General features: G+C 41.4%; 26 non-coding genes across 26 annotated transcripts; all 26 read right to left on the bottom strand.

The window, feature by feature from the left end:
- Positions 1 to 83: 83 nt before the first annotated feature.
- TRNAL-UAA (transfer RNA leucine (anticodon UAA)) lies at positions 84 to 167 on the bottom strand. The gene has a single exon. It is a non-coding gene; the product is annotated as a tRNA-Leu (tRNA).
- Positions 168 to 557: 390 nt separating this feature from the next.
- TRNAL-UAA (transfer RNA leucine (anticodon UAA)) lies at positions 558 to 641 on the bottom strand. Its single transcript has one exon. It is a non-coding gene; the product is annotated as a tRNA-Leu (tRNA).
- A 388-nt stretch (positions 642 to 1,029) lies between these two features.
- TRNAL-UAA (transfer RNA leucine (anticodon UAA)) lies at positions 1,030 to 1,113 on the bottom strand. The gene has a single exon. It is a non-coding gene; the product is annotated as a tRNA-Leu (tRNA).
- A 390-nt stretch (positions 1,114 to 1,503) lies between these two features.
- TRNAL-UAA (transfer RNA leucine (anticodon UAA)) lies at positions 1,504 to 1,587 on the bottom strand. The gene has a single exon. It is a non-coding gene; the product is annotated as a tRNA-Leu (tRNA).
- A 153-nt stretch (positions 1,588 to 1,740) lies between these two features.
- Positions 1,741 to 1,824, bottom strand: TRNAL-UAA (transfer RNA leucine (anticodon UAA)). Its single transcript has one exon. It is a non-coding gene; the product is annotated as a tRNA-Leu (tRNA).
- A 153-nt stretch (positions 1,825 to 1,977) lies between these two features.
- On the bottom strand, positions 1,978 to 2,061 carry TRNAL-UAA (transfer RNA leucine (anticodon UAA)). The gene has a single exon. It is a non-coding gene; the product is annotated as a tRNA-Leu (tRNA).
- A 1,338-nt stretch (positions 2,062 to 3,399) lies between these two features.
- TRNAL-UAA (transfer RNA leucine (anticodon UAA)) lies at positions 3,400 to 3,483 on the bottom strand. The gene has a single exon. It is a non-coding gene; the product is annotated as a tRNA-Leu (tRNA).
- Positions 3,484 to 3,636: 153 nt separating this feature from the next.
- TRNAL-UAA (transfer RNA leucine (anticodon UAA)) lies at positions 3,637 to 3,720 on the bottom strand. The gene has a single exon. It is a non-coding gene; the product is annotated as a tRNA-Leu (tRNA).
- Positions 3,721 to 5,748: 2,028 nt separating this feature from the next.
- On the bottom strand, positions 5,749 to 5,832 carry TRNAL-UAA (transfer RNA leucine (anticodon UAA)). Its single transcript has one exon. It is a non-coding gene; the product is annotated as a tRNA-Leu (tRNA).
- Positions 5,833 to 6,222: 390 nt separating this feature from the next.
- TRNAL-UAA (transfer RNA leucine (anticodon UAA)) lies at positions 6,223 to 6,306 on the bottom strand. The gene has a single exon. It is a non-coding gene; the product is annotated as a tRNA-Leu (tRNA).
- A 390-nt stretch (positions 6,307 to 6,696) lies between these two features.
- TRNAL-UAA (transfer RNA leucine (anticodon UAA)) lies at positions 6,697 to 6,780 on the bottom strand. Its single transcript has one exon. It is a non-coding gene; the product is annotated as a tRNA-Leu (tRNA).
- Positions 6,781 to 6,933: 153 nt separating this feature from the next.
- Positions 6,934 to 7,017, bottom strand: TRNAL-UAA (transfer RNA leucine (anticodon UAA)). Its single transcript has one exon. It is a non-coding gene; the product is annotated as a tRNA-Leu (tRNA).
- Positions 7,018 to 7,407: 390 nt separating this feature from the next.
- TRNAL-UAA (transfer RNA leucine (anticodon UAA)) lies at positions 7,408 to 7,491 on the bottom strand. The gene has a single exon. It is a non-coding gene; the product is annotated as a tRNA-Leu (tRNA).
- Positions 7,492 to 7,881: 390 nt separating this feature from the next.
- TRNAL-UAA (transfer RNA leucine (anticodon UAA)) lies at positions 7,882 to 7,965 on the bottom strand. Its single transcript has one exon. It is a non-coding gene; the product is annotated as a tRNA-Leu (tRNA).
- A 390-nt stretch (positions 7,966 to 8,355) lies between these two features.
- Positions 8,356 to 8,439, bottom strand: TRNAL-UAA (transfer RNA leucine (anticodon UAA)). Its single transcript has one exon. It is a non-coding gene; the product is annotated as a tRNA-Leu (tRNA).
- A 153-nt stretch (positions 8,440 to 8,592) lies between these two features.
- On the bottom strand, positions 8,593 to 8,676 carry TRNAL-UAA (transfer RNA leucine (anticodon UAA)). The gene has a single exon. It is a non-coding gene; the product is annotated as a tRNA-Leu (tRNA).
- A 153-nt stretch (positions 8,677 to 8,829) lies between these two features.
- On the bottom strand, positions 8,830 to 8,913 carry TRNAL-UAA (transfer RNA leucine (anticodon UAA)). Its single transcript has one exon. It is a non-coding gene; the product is annotated as a tRNA-Leu (tRNA).
- Positions 8,914 to 9,066: 153 nt separating this feature from the next.
- TRNAL-UAA (transfer RNA leucine (anticodon UAA)) lies at positions 9,067 to 9,150 on the bottom strand. The gene has a single exon. It is a non-coding gene; the product is annotated as a tRNA-Leu (tRNA).
- Positions 9,151 to 9,303: 153 nt separating this feature from the next.
- On the bottom strand, positions 9,304 to 9,387 carry TRNAL-UAA (transfer RNA leucine (anticodon UAA)). The gene has a single exon. It is a non-coding gene; the product is annotated as a tRNA-Leu (tRNA).
- A 390-nt stretch (positions 9,388 to 9,777) lies between these two features.
- TRNAL-UAA (transfer RNA leucine (anticodon UAA)) lies at positions 9,778 to 9,861 on the bottom strand. Its single transcript has one exon. It is a non-coding gene; the product is annotated as a tRNA-Leu (tRNA).
- A 390-nt stretch (positions 9,862 to 10,251) lies between these two features.
- TRNAL-UAA (transfer RNA leucine (anticodon UAA)) lies at positions 10,252 to 10,335 on the bottom strand. Its single transcript has one exon. It is a non-coding gene; the product is annotated as a tRNA-Leu (tRNA).
- Positions 10,336 to 10,488: 153 nt separating this feature from the next.
- Positions 10,489 to 10,572, bottom strand: TRNAL-UAA (transfer RNA leucine (anticodon UAA)). The gene has a single exon. It is a non-coding gene; the product is annotated as a tRNA-Leu (tRNA).
- Positions 10,573 to 10,725: 153 nt separating this feature from the next.
- On the bottom strand, positions 10,726 to 10,809 carry TRNAL-UAA (transfer RNA leucine (anticodon UAA)). The gene has a single exon. It is a non-coding gene; the product is annotated as a tRNA-Leu (tRNA).
- Positions 10,810 to 11,436: 627 nt separating this feature from the next.
- TRNAL-UAA (transfer RNA leucine (anticodon UAA)) lies at positions 11,437 to 11,520 on the bottom strand. The gene has a single exon. It is a non-coding gene; the product is annotated as a tRNA-Leu (tRNA).
- A 153-nt stretch (positions 11,521 to 11,673) lies between these two features.
- TRNAL-UAA (transfer RNA leucine (anticodon UAA)) lies at positions 11,674 to 11,757 on the bottom strand. Its single transcript has one exon. It is a non-coding gene; the product is annotated as a tRNA-Leu (tRNA).
- Positions 11,758 to 12,147: 390 nt separating this feature from the next.
- TRNAL-UAA (transfer RNA leucine (anticodon UAA)) lies at positions 12,148 to 12,231 on the bottom strand. Its single transcript has one exon. It is a non-coding gene; the product is annotated as a tRNA-Leu (tRNA).
- Between the last annotated feature and the right edge of the window lie 155 nt (positions 12,232 to 12,386).

Raw genomic sequence — 12,386 nt, 5'->3', positions numbered from 1 at the left:
AACATAAAGCCACTCACTTGTTGCCATACTAGAAAAGCCTTTCCTGAGTATGAGATACAAGTTATTAAAATGAAACAAATCGTTGTCAGAAGTGGGGTTCGAACCCACGCCCTCTTACGAGGATCAGAGCTTAAATCTGACGCCTAAGACCACTCGGCCATCCTGACACGCTTGTAAACGTTTTCCTTGAAAATGAAGCTATAGTACAACACCAAAATACCTCCCGTATCTCTTAGCCACATAAAGCCACTCACTTGTTGCCATACTAGAAAAGCCTTTCCTGAGTATGAGATACAAGTTATTAAAATGAAACAAATCGTTGTCAGAAGTGGGGTTCGAACCCACGCTTTCATACGAGGATCAGAGCTTAAATCTTACGCCTTAGACCACTCGGCCACCCTGACACGATTTTAAACGTTTTCCTTGAAAATGAAGCTATAGTACAACACGAAAATACCTCTAGTATCTCTATGCCACATAAAGCCACTCACTTGTTGCCATTCTAGAGAAGCCTCTCCTGAGTATGAGATAAAAGTTATTAAAATGAAACAAATCGTTGTCAGAAGTGGGGTTCGAAACCACGCCCTCATACGAGGATCAGAGCTTAAATCTGACGCCTTAGACCACTCGGCCATCCTGACACTTTTAAACGTTTTCCTTGAAAATGAAGCTATAGTACAACACCAAAATACCTCTCGTATCTCTATGCCACATAAACCCACTCACTTGTTGCCATACTAGAAAAGCCTTTCCTGAGTATGAGATACAAGTTATTAAAATGAAACAAATCGTTCTCAGAAGTGTGGTTCGAACCCACGCCCTCATACGAGGATCAGAGCTTAAATCTGACGCCTAAGACCACTCGGCCATCCTGACACGCTTTTAAACGATTTCCTTGAAAATGAAGCTATAGTACAACACCAAAATACCTCCAGTATCTCTATGCCACATAAAGCCACTCACTTGTTGCCATACTAGAAAAGCCTTTCCTGAGTATGAGATACAAGTTATTAAAATGAAACAAATCGTTGTCAGAAGTGGGGTTCGAATCCACGCCCTCATACGAGGATCAGAGCTTAAATCTGACGCCTTAGACCACTCGGCCATCCTGACACACTTGTAAACGTTTTCCTTGAAAATGAAGCTATAGTACAACACCAAAATACCTCCCGTATCTCTTTGCCACATAAAGCCACTCACTTGTTGCCATACTAGAAAAGCCTTTCCTGAGTATGAGATACAAGTTATTAAAATGAAACAAATCGTTGTCAGAAGTGGGGTTCGAACCCACGCTTTCATACGAGGATCAGAGCTTAAATCTTACGCCTTAGACCACTCGGCCACCCTGACACGATTTTAAACGTTTTCCTTGAAAATGAAGCTATAGTACAACACGAAAATACCTCTAGTATCTCTATGCCACATAAAGCCACTCACTTGTTGCCATTCTAGAGAAGCCTCTCCTGAGTATGAGATAAAAGTTATTAAAATGAAACAAATCGTTGTCAGAAGTGGGGTTCGAAACCACGCCCTCATACGAGGATCAGAGCTTAAATCTGACGCCTTAGACCACTCGGCCATCCTGACACGCTTTTAGACGTTTTCCTTGAAAATGAAGCTATAGTACAACACCAAAATACCTCTCGTATCTCTATGCCACATAAACCCACTCACTTGTTGCCATACTAGAAAAGCCTTTCCTGAGTATGAGATACAAGTTGTTAAAATGAAACAAATCGTTGTCAGAAGTGGGGTTCGAACCCACGCCCTCATACGAGGATCAGAGCTTAAATCTGACGCCTAAGACCACTCGGCCATCCTGACTCGCTTTTAAACGATTTCCTTGAAAATGAAGCTATAGTACAACACCAAAATACCTCCAGTATCTCTATGCCACATAAAGCCACTCACTTGTTGCCATACTAGAAAAGCCTTTCCTGAGTATGAGATACAAGTTATTAAAATGAAACAAATCGTTGTCAGAAGTGGGGTTCGAACCCACGCCCTCATACGAGGATCAGAGCTTAAATCTGACGCCTTAGACCACTCGGCCATCCTGACACCCTTGTAAACGTTTTCCTTGAAAATGAAGCTATAGTACAACACCAAAATACCTCCCGTATCTCTATGCCACATAAAGCCACTCACTTGTTGCCATACTAGAAAAGCCTTTCCTGAGTATGAGATACAAGTTATTAAAATGAAACAAATCGTTGTCAGAAGTGGGGTTCGAACCCACGCTTTCATACGAGGATCAGAGCTTAAATCTTACGCCTTAGACCACTCGGCCACCCTGACACGATTTTAAACGTTTTCCTTGAAAATGAAGCTATAGTACAACACGAAAATACCTCTAGTATCTCTATGCCACATAAAGCCACTCACTTGTTGCCATTCTAGAGAAGCCTCTCCTGAGTATGAGATAAAAGTTATTAAAATGAAACAAATCGTTGTCAGAAGTGGGGTTCGAAACCACGCCCTCATACGAGGATCAGAGCTTAAATCTGACGCCTTAGATCACTAGGCCATCCTGACACGCTTTTAGACGTTTTCCTTGAAAACGAAGCTATAGTACAACACCAAAATACCTCCCGTATCTCTATGCCAAATAAACCCACTCACTTGTTGCCATACTAGAAAAGCCTTTCCTGAGTATGAGATACAAGTTATTAAAATGAAACAAATCGTTGTCAGAAGTGGGGTTCGAACCCACGCTTTCATACGAGGATCAGAGCTTAAATCTTACGCCTAAGCCCACTCGGCCACCCTGACACGCTTTTAAACGATTTCCTTGAAAATGAAGCTATAGTACAACACCAAAATACCTCCCGTATCTCTATGCCACATAAAGCCACTCACTTGTTGCCATTCTAGAGAAGCCTCTCCTGAGTATGAGATAAAAGTTATTAAAATGAAACAAATCGTTGTCAGAAGTGGGGTTCGAAACCACGCCCTCATACGAGGATCAGAGCTTAAATCTGACGCCTTAGACCATTCGGCCATCCTGACACGCTTTTAAACGTTTTCCTTGAAAACGAAGCTATAGTACAACACCAAAATACCTCTCGTATCTCTATGCCACATAAACCCACTCACTTGTTGCCATACTAGAAAAGCCTTTCCTGAGTATGAGATACAAGTTATTAAAATGAAACAAATCGTTGTCAGAAGTGTGGTTCGAACCCACGCCCTCATACGAGGATCAGAGCTTAAATCTGACGCCTAAGACCACTCGGCCATCCTGACACGCTTTTAAACGATTTCCTTGAAAATGAAGCTATAGTACTACACCAAAATACCTCCAGTATCTCTATGCCACATAAAGCCACTCACTTGTTGCCATACTAGAAAAGCCTTTCCTGAGTATGAGATACAAGTTATTAAAATGAAACAAATCGTTGTCAGAAGTGGGGTTCGAACCCACACCCTCATACGAGGATCAGAGCTTAAATCTGACGCCTTAGACCACTCGGCCATCCTGACACGCTTTTAAACGTTTTCCTTGAAAATGAAGCTATAGTACAACACCATCTTACCTCCCGTATCTCTTTGCCACATAAAGCCACTCACTTGTTGCCATACTAGAAAAGCCTTTCCTGAGTATGATATACAAGTTATTAAAATGAAACAAATCGTTGTCAGAAGTGGGGTTCAAACCCACACCCTCATACGAGGATCAGAGCTTAAGTCTGACGCCTTAGACCACTCGGCCATCCTGACACGCTTTTAAACGATTTCCTTGAAAATGAAGCTATAGTACAACACCAAAATACCTCCCGTATCTCTATGCCACATAAAGCCACTCACTTGTTGCCATACTAGACAAGTTGGGAAAACCAAAATATTACCTCTCCGAGTCAAGAGGTCTACTACTACAAACTTATTTACCCAGATATGGAGTTATTTCACTTTTTTGAAGTAAAAATTTACGAAATATTGAAGTAGTATTCCAAACATAGCAAACAGTAAAGTAGACGACATTTTACATCCAATAAGGATAAATCTTGGACACATGGAAATCAGTCAATGGGGAAAAGAACAGGAAATGAAGTCTACGCTTCAGCTGTTTACCCTATATTCTGGTAGCTACATTCACAACTGGTTTTCAGTGTAAACACAATCGTCTCGTCTCACCTCAACAATATTCTTAGTTTGCCAACACGAATGTTAACGTTAAATAACACCAAAGCTAAATTATACCCAGACGCACTAATAGTCATAGCGCACCGTAAAGAGAATAAAAAGTCTGTAGCTACTCGTTTACCACTAGCCCTTTTACTAATCTAATTGCCACCATGATCTTTTCTTCTATTATAAAATCTTTACCTGATTATTTAAGAGTGTATTTAACTTTCGGCTCACTCTGAACCGTTAATGTCTCTTCATTTCAGACACGAAAATCAAAGCCAAAAGTTTACTTCACTTCAGGCCTCAATAATTTACACTTTGTTTCACTAAGCCTATTGCGGATAATACTTGTTTTACCCGCCGGAGTCTAGGTCTTAGGTTTCTTCATGAAGTCACTAAACCAAGGATTATTCTATATACAGATGTCGTATAGCTTAAGTAATATATAAACAGCCATTTCAAATAACAATATTAAAAAAAATCTTTGGAATATCAAAATGAAACAGAGCTTTAAAGCTACAAAACTACTAAATGCATCATAATTACGAAAAATACTTCCACATATTCACTTTATATTATGTAAAAAGGGAATATTAAGGTTCTGTATGATTTCTTAACACATCAACACAAGGCTAACTGCTAACGCGACGCACTAGTGTAACAACGGACGGACACACACAGACAAAAAAATAAGCTGCTTTTTAACTCTTTCCGTATTAATTTTGAGATGAGAAACAAGATTATCTTAAATATTAAAATAAATATAATTAATATTAAATATTTTCTTCGTCAGTTGTTTGCCTTATTGAACGTTACATCGTTTTGATATAGAACAATTAAACATTCTAGAGAGACTTGACTAATATTGGCGTTTGAAATGAAGCATACGCCGGTTGCTTCGACTTACTCAAATAGGTAGTATATAAGGGATTCGAATCGCGGCTGTAGATAAGAACATCGCAATTGCGTGAACCTTGGAGGAAGACCCCTCCATTGGAAGGCTAGACGTTTCTCGTAACCCTAGCCGATCGCCGCGTATGTCTTAACCTTAAGGATGTTGGTGGTGTTAGAAGCCAGGTGTACAGACTGGTGTCCATGTGGGATGGACAAAAACAAAGACCAGAAGATGGTTGTGTTAGAAACCAGGTGTACAGACTGGTGTCCATGTGGGATGGACAAAAACAAAGACCAGAAGATAGTGGTGTTAGAAGCCAGGTGTACAGACTGGTGTCCATGTGGAATGGGCGAAAGACTAGAAGATGGTGGTGTTTAGAAGCTAGAAAGTTCAGACTGGTGTCCATGTGGGGTGGACAAATGAACAGTTGTTAGACAGACAATGGAGTTATAGCCTGTAAGTGGAATACAATTTCCGGGACTGTAAATGCGGTCTGGAAATTGAATACACGTTTGCTCCGATCTGCAAACTGCGAACGCGGTCACGTGGGTATAACAACGGACAGACAGACAGACAGACAGACAGACAGACAGACAGACAGACAGACAGACAGACAGACAGACAGACACGTCGAATTTAGAACCTCTCCGTGACATACGTCACTCGGAGAGGTAAAAAGCCTTTCCTGAGTATGAGATACAAGTTATTAAAATGAAACAAATCGTTGTCAGAAGTGGGGTTCGAACCCACGCCCTCATACGAGGATCAGAGCTTAAATCTGACGCCTTAGACCACTCGGCCATCCTGACACGCTTTTAAACGTTTTCCTTGAAAATGAAGCTATAGTACAACACCAAAATACCTCCCGTATCTCTATGCCACATAAAGCCACTCACTTGTTGCCATACTAGAAAAGCCTTTCCTGAGTATGAGATACAAGTTATTAAAATGAAACAAATCGTTGTCAGAAGTGGGGTTCAAACCCACGCCCTCATACGAGGAACAGAGCTTAAATCTGACGCCTAAGACCACTCGGCCATCCTGACACGCTTTAAAACGTTTTCCTTGAAAATGAAGCTATAGTACAACACCAAAATACCTCCCGTATCTCTATGCCACATAAAGCCACTCACTTGTTGCCATACTAGAAAAGCCTTTCCTGAGTATGAGATACAAGTTATTAAAATGAAACAAATCGTTGTCAGAAGTGGGGTTCGAACCCACGCCCTCATACGAGGATCAGAGCTTAAATCTGACGCCTTAGACCACTCGGCCATCCTGACACGCTTTTAAACGTTTTCCTTGAAAATGAAACTATAGTACAACACCAAAATACCTCCCGTATCTCTATGCCACATAAAGCCACTCACTTGTTGCCATACTAGAAAAGCCTTTCCTGAGTATGAGATACAAGTTATTAAAATGCAACAAATCGTTGTCAGAAGTGGGGTTCGAACCGACGCTTTCATACGAGGATCAGAGCTTAAATCTTACGCCTTAGACCACTCGGCCACCCTGACACGATTTTAAAGGTTTTCCTTGAAAATGAAGCTATAGTACAACACGAAAATACCTCTAGTATCTCTATGCCACATAAAGCCACTCACTTGTTGCCATTCTAGAGAAGCCTCTCCTGAGTATGAGATAAAAGTTATTAAAATGAAACAAATCGTTGTCAGAAGTGGGGTTCGAAACCACGCCCTCATACGAGGATCAGAGCTTAAATCTGACGCCTTAGACCACTCGGCCATCCTGACACGCTTTTAAACGTTTTCCTTGAAAATGAAGCTATAGTACAACACCAAAATACCTCTCGTATCTCTATGCCACATAAACCCACTCACTTGTTGCCATACTAGAAAAGCCTTTCCTGAGTATGAGATACAAGTTATTAAAATGAAACAAATCGTTGTCAGAAGTGGGGTTCGAACCCACGCCCTCATACGAGGATCAGAGCTTAAATCTGACGCCTTAGACCACTCGGCCATCCTGACACGTTTGTAAACGTTTTCCTTGAAAATGAAGCTATAGTACAACACCAAAATACCTCCCGTATCTCTTTGCCACATAAAGCCACTCACTTGTTGCCATACTAGAAAAGCCTTTCCTGAGTATGAGATACAAGTTATTAAAATGAAACAAATCGTTGTCAGAAGTGGGGTTCGAACCCACGCCCTCATACGAGGAACAGAGCTTAAATCTGACGCCTAAGACCACTCGGCCATCCTGACACGCTTTTAAACGATTTCCTTGAAAATGAAGCTATAGTACAACACCAAAATACCTCCCGTATCTCTATGCCACATAAAGCCACTCACTTGTTGCCATACTAGAAAAGCCTTTCCTGAGTATGAGATACAAGTTATTAAAATGAAACAAATCGTTGTCAGAAGTGGGGTTCGAACCCACGCCCTCATACGAGGATCAGAGCTTAAATCTGACGCCTTAGACCACTCGGCCATCCTGACACGCTTTTAAACGTTTTCCTTGAAAATGAAGCTATAGTACAACACCAAAATACCTCCCGTATCTCTATGCCACATAAAGCCACTCACTTGTTGCCATACTAGAAAAGCCTTTCCTGAGTATGAGATACAAGTTATTAAAATGAAACAAATCGTTGTCAGAAGTAGGGTTCGAACCCACGCCCTCATACGAGGAACAGAGCTTAAATCTGACGCCTAAGACCACTCGGCCATCCTGACACGCTTTAAAACGATTTCCTTGAAAATGAAGCTATAGTACAACACCAAAATACCTCCCGTATCTCTATGCCACATAAAGCCACTCACTTGTTGCCATACTAGAAAAGCCTTTCCTGAGTATGAGATACAAGTTATTAAAATGAAACAAATCGTTGTCAGAAGTGGGGTTCGAACCCACGCCCTCATACGAGGATCAGAGCTTAAATCTGACGCCTTAGACCACTCGGCCATCCTGACACGCTTTTAAACGTTTTCCTTGAAAATGAAACTATAGTACAACACCAAAATACCTCCCGTATCTCTATGCCACATAAAGCCACTCACTTGTTGCCATACTAGAAAAGCCTTTCCTGAGTATGAGATACAAGTTATTAAAATGAAACAAATCGTTGTCAGAAGTGGGGTTCGAACCGACGCTTTCATACGAGGATCAGAGCTTAAATCTTACGCCTTAGACCACTCGGCCACCCTGACACGATTTTAAACGTTTTCCTTGAAAATGAAGCTATAGTACAACACGAAAATACCTCTAGTATCTCTATGCCACATAAAGCCACTCACTTGTTGCCATTCTAGAGAAGCCTCTCCTGAGTATGAGATAAAAGTTATTAAAATGAAACAAATCGTTGTCAGAAGTGGGGTTCGAAACCACGCCCTCATACGAGGATCAGAGCTTAAATCTGACGCCTTAGACCACTCGGCCATCCTGACACGCTTTTAAACGTTTTCCTTGAAAATGAAGCTATAGTACAACACCAAAATACCTCTCGTATCTCTATGCCACATAAACCCACTCACTTGTTGCCATACTAGAAAAGCCTTTCCTGAGTATGAGATACAAGTTATTAAAATGAAACAAATCGTTGTCAGAAGTGGGGTTCGAACCCACGCCCTCATACGAGGATCAGAGCTTAAATCTGACGCCTAAGACCACTCGGCCATCCTGACACGCTTTTAAACGATTTCCTTGAAAATGAAGCTATAGTACAACACCAAAATACCTCCAGTATCTCTATGCCACATAAAGCCACTCACTTGTTGCCATACTAGAAAAGCCTTTCCTGAGTATGAGATACAAGTTATTAAAATGAAACAAATCGTTGTCAGAAGTGGGGTTCGAACCCACGCCCTCATACGAGGATCAGAGCTTAAATCTGACGCCTTAGACCACTCGGCCATCCTGACACGCTTGTAAACGTTTTCCTTGAAAATGAAGCTATAGTACAACACCAAAATACCTCCCGTATCTCTTTGCCACATAAAGCCACTCACTTGTTGCCATACTAGAAAAGCCTTTCCTGAGTATGAGATACAAGTTATTAAAATGAAACAAATCGTTGTCAGAAGTGGGGTTCGAACCCACGCCCTCATACGAGGATCAGAGCTTAAATCTGACGCCTTAGACCACTCGGCCATCCTGACATCCTTGTAAACGTTTTCCTTGAAAATGAAGCTATAGTACAACACCAAAATACCTCCCGTATCTCTATGCAACATAAAGCCACTCACTTGTTGCCATACTAGAAAAGCCTTTCCTGAGTATGAGATACAAGTTATTAAAATGAAACAAATCGTTGTCAGAAGTGGGGTTCGAACCCACGCCCTCTTACGAGGATCAGAGCTTAAATCTGACGCCTAAGACCACTCGGCCATCCTGACACGCTTGTAAACGTTTTCCTTGAAAATGAAGCTATAGTACAACACCAAAATACCTCCCGTATCTCTTAGCCACATAAAGCCACTCACTTGTTGCCATACTAGAAAAGCCTTTCCTGAGTATGAGATACAAGTTATTAAAATGAAACAAATCGTTGTCAGAAGTGGGGTTCGAACCCACGCTTTCATACGAGGATCAGAGCTTAAATCTTACGCCTTAGACAACTCGGCCACCCTGACACGATTTTAAACGTTTTCCTTGAAAATGAAGCTATAGTACAACACGAAAATACCTCTAGTATCTCTATGCCACATAAAGCCACTCACTTGTTGCCATTCTAGAGAAGCCTCTCCTGAGTATGAGATAAAAGTTATTAAAATGAAACAAATCGTTGTCAGAAGTGGGGTTCGAAACCACGCCCTCATACGAGGATCAGAGCTTAAATCTGACGCCTTAGACCACTCGGCCATCCTGACACGCTTTTAAACGTTTTCCTTGAAAATGAAGCTATAGTACAACACCAAAATACCTCTCGTATCTCTATGCCACATAAACCCACTCACTTGTTGCCATACTAGAAAAGCCTTTCCTGAGTATGAGATACAAGTTATTAAAATGAAACAAATCGTTGTCAGAAGTGTGGTTCGAACCCACGCCCTCATACGAGGATCAGAGCTTAAATCTGACGCCTAAGACCACTCGGCCATCCTGACACGCTTTTAAACGATTTCCTTGAAAATGAAGCTATAGTACAACACCAAAATACCTCCAGTATCTCTATGCCACATAAAGCCACTCACTTGTTGCCATACTAGAAAAGCCTTTCCTGAGTATGAGATACAAGTTATTAAAATGAAACAAATCGTTGTCAGAAGTGGGGTTCGAATCCACGCCCTCATACGAGGATCAGAGCTTAAATCTGACGCCTTAGACCACTCGGCCATCCTGACACGCTTGTAAACGTTTTCCTTGAAAATGAAGCTATAGTACAACACCAAAATACCTCCCGTATCTCTTTGCCACATAAAGCCACTCACTTGTTGCCATACTAGAAAAGCCTTTCCTGAGTATGAGATACAAGTTATTAAAATGAAACAAATCGTTGTCAGAAGTGGGGTTCGAACCCACGCCCTCATACGAGGATCAGAGCTTAAATCTGACGCCTTAGACCACTCGGCCATCCTGACACCCTTGTAAACGTTTTCCTTGAAAATGAAGCTATAGTACAACACCAAAATACCTCCCGTATCTCTATGCCACATAAAGCCACTCACTTGTTGCCATACTAGAAAAGCCTTTCCTGAGTATGAGATACAAGTTATTAAAATGAAACAAATCGTTGTCAGAAGTGGGGTTCGAACCCACGCCCTCATACGAGGATCAGAGCTTAAATCTGACGCCTTAGACCACTCGGCCATCCTGACACGCTTGTAAACGTTTTCCTTGAAAATGAAGCTATAGTACAACACCAAAATACCTCCCGTATCTCTTTGCCACATAAAGCCACTCACTTGTTGCCATACTAGAAAAGCCTTTCCTGAGTATGAGATACAAGTTATTAAAATGAAACAAATCGTTGTCAGAAGTGGGGTTCGAACCCACGCTTTCATACGAGGATCAGAGCTTAAATCTTACGCCTTAGACCACTCGGCCACCCTGACACGATTTTAAACGTTTTCCTTGAAAATGTAGCTATAGTACAACACGAAAATACCTCTAGTATCTCTATGCCACATAAAGCCACTCACTTGTTGTCATTCTAGAGAAGCCTCTCCTGAGTATGAGATAAAAGTTATTAAAATGAAACAAATCGTTGTCAGAAGTGGGGTTCGAAACCACGCTTTCATACGAGGATCAGAGCTTAAATCTTACGCCTTAGACCACTCGGCCATCCTGACACGCTTTTAAACGTTTTCCTTGAAAATGAAGCTATAGTACAACACCAAAATACCTCTCGTATCTCTATGCCACATAAAGCCACTCACTTGTTGCCATACTAGAAAAGCCTTTCCTGAGTATGAGATACAAGTTATTAAAATGAAACAAATCGTTGTCAGAAGTGGGGTTCGAACCCACGCCCTCATACGAGGATCAGAGCTTAAATCTGACGCCTAAGACCACTCGGCCATCCTGACACGCTTTTAAACGATTTCCTTGAAAATGAAGCTATAGTACAACACCAAAATACCTCCCGTATCTCTATGCCACATAAAGCCACTCACTTGTTGCCATACTAGAAAAGCCTTTCCTGAGTATGAGATACAAGTTATTAAAATGAAACAAATCGTTGTCAGAAGTGGGGTTCGAACCCACGCCCTCATACGAGGATCAGAGCTTAAATCTGACGCCTTAGACCACTCGGCCATCCCGACACGCTTTTAAACGTTTTCCTTGAAAATGAAGCTATAGTACAACACCAAAATACCTCCCGTATCTCTATGCCACATAAAGCCACTCACTTGTTGCCATACTAGAAAAGCCTTTCCTGAGTATGAGATACAAGTTATTAAAATGAAACAAATCGTTGTCAGAAGTGGGGTTCGAACCGACGCTTTCATACGAGGATCAGAGCTTAAATCTTACGCCTTAGACCACTCGGCCACCCTGACACGATTTTAAACGTTTTCCTTGAAAATGAAGCTATAGTACAACACGAAAATACCTCTAGTATCTCTATGCCACATAAAGCCACTCACTTGTTGCCATTCTAGAGAAGCCTCTCCTGAGTATGAGATAAAAGTTATTAAAATGAAACAAATCGTTGTCAGAAGTGGGGTTCGAAACCACGCCCTCATACGAGGATCAGAGCTTAAATCTGACGCCTTAGACCACTCGGCCATCCTGACACGCTTTTAAACGTTTTCCTTGAAAATGAAGCTATAGTACAACACCAAAATACCTCTCGTATCTCTATGCCACATAAACCCACTCACTTGTTGCCATACTAGAAAAGCCTTTCCTGAGTATGAGATACAAGTTATTAAAATGAAACCAATCGTTG

Source organism: Phalangium opilio, unplaced genomic scaffold (genome assembly GCF_054372755.1).
Source record: "Phalangium opilio isolate 3A_F unplaced genomic scaffold, DU_Popi_V2 ptg000090l_1, whole genome shotgun sequence".
NCBI classification, from domain to species: Eukaryota; Metazoa; Arthropoda; class Arachnida; order Opiliones; family Phalangiidae; genus Phalangium; species Phalangium opilio.
This window is presented reverse-complemented; position numbering and strand designations above follow the sequence as displayed.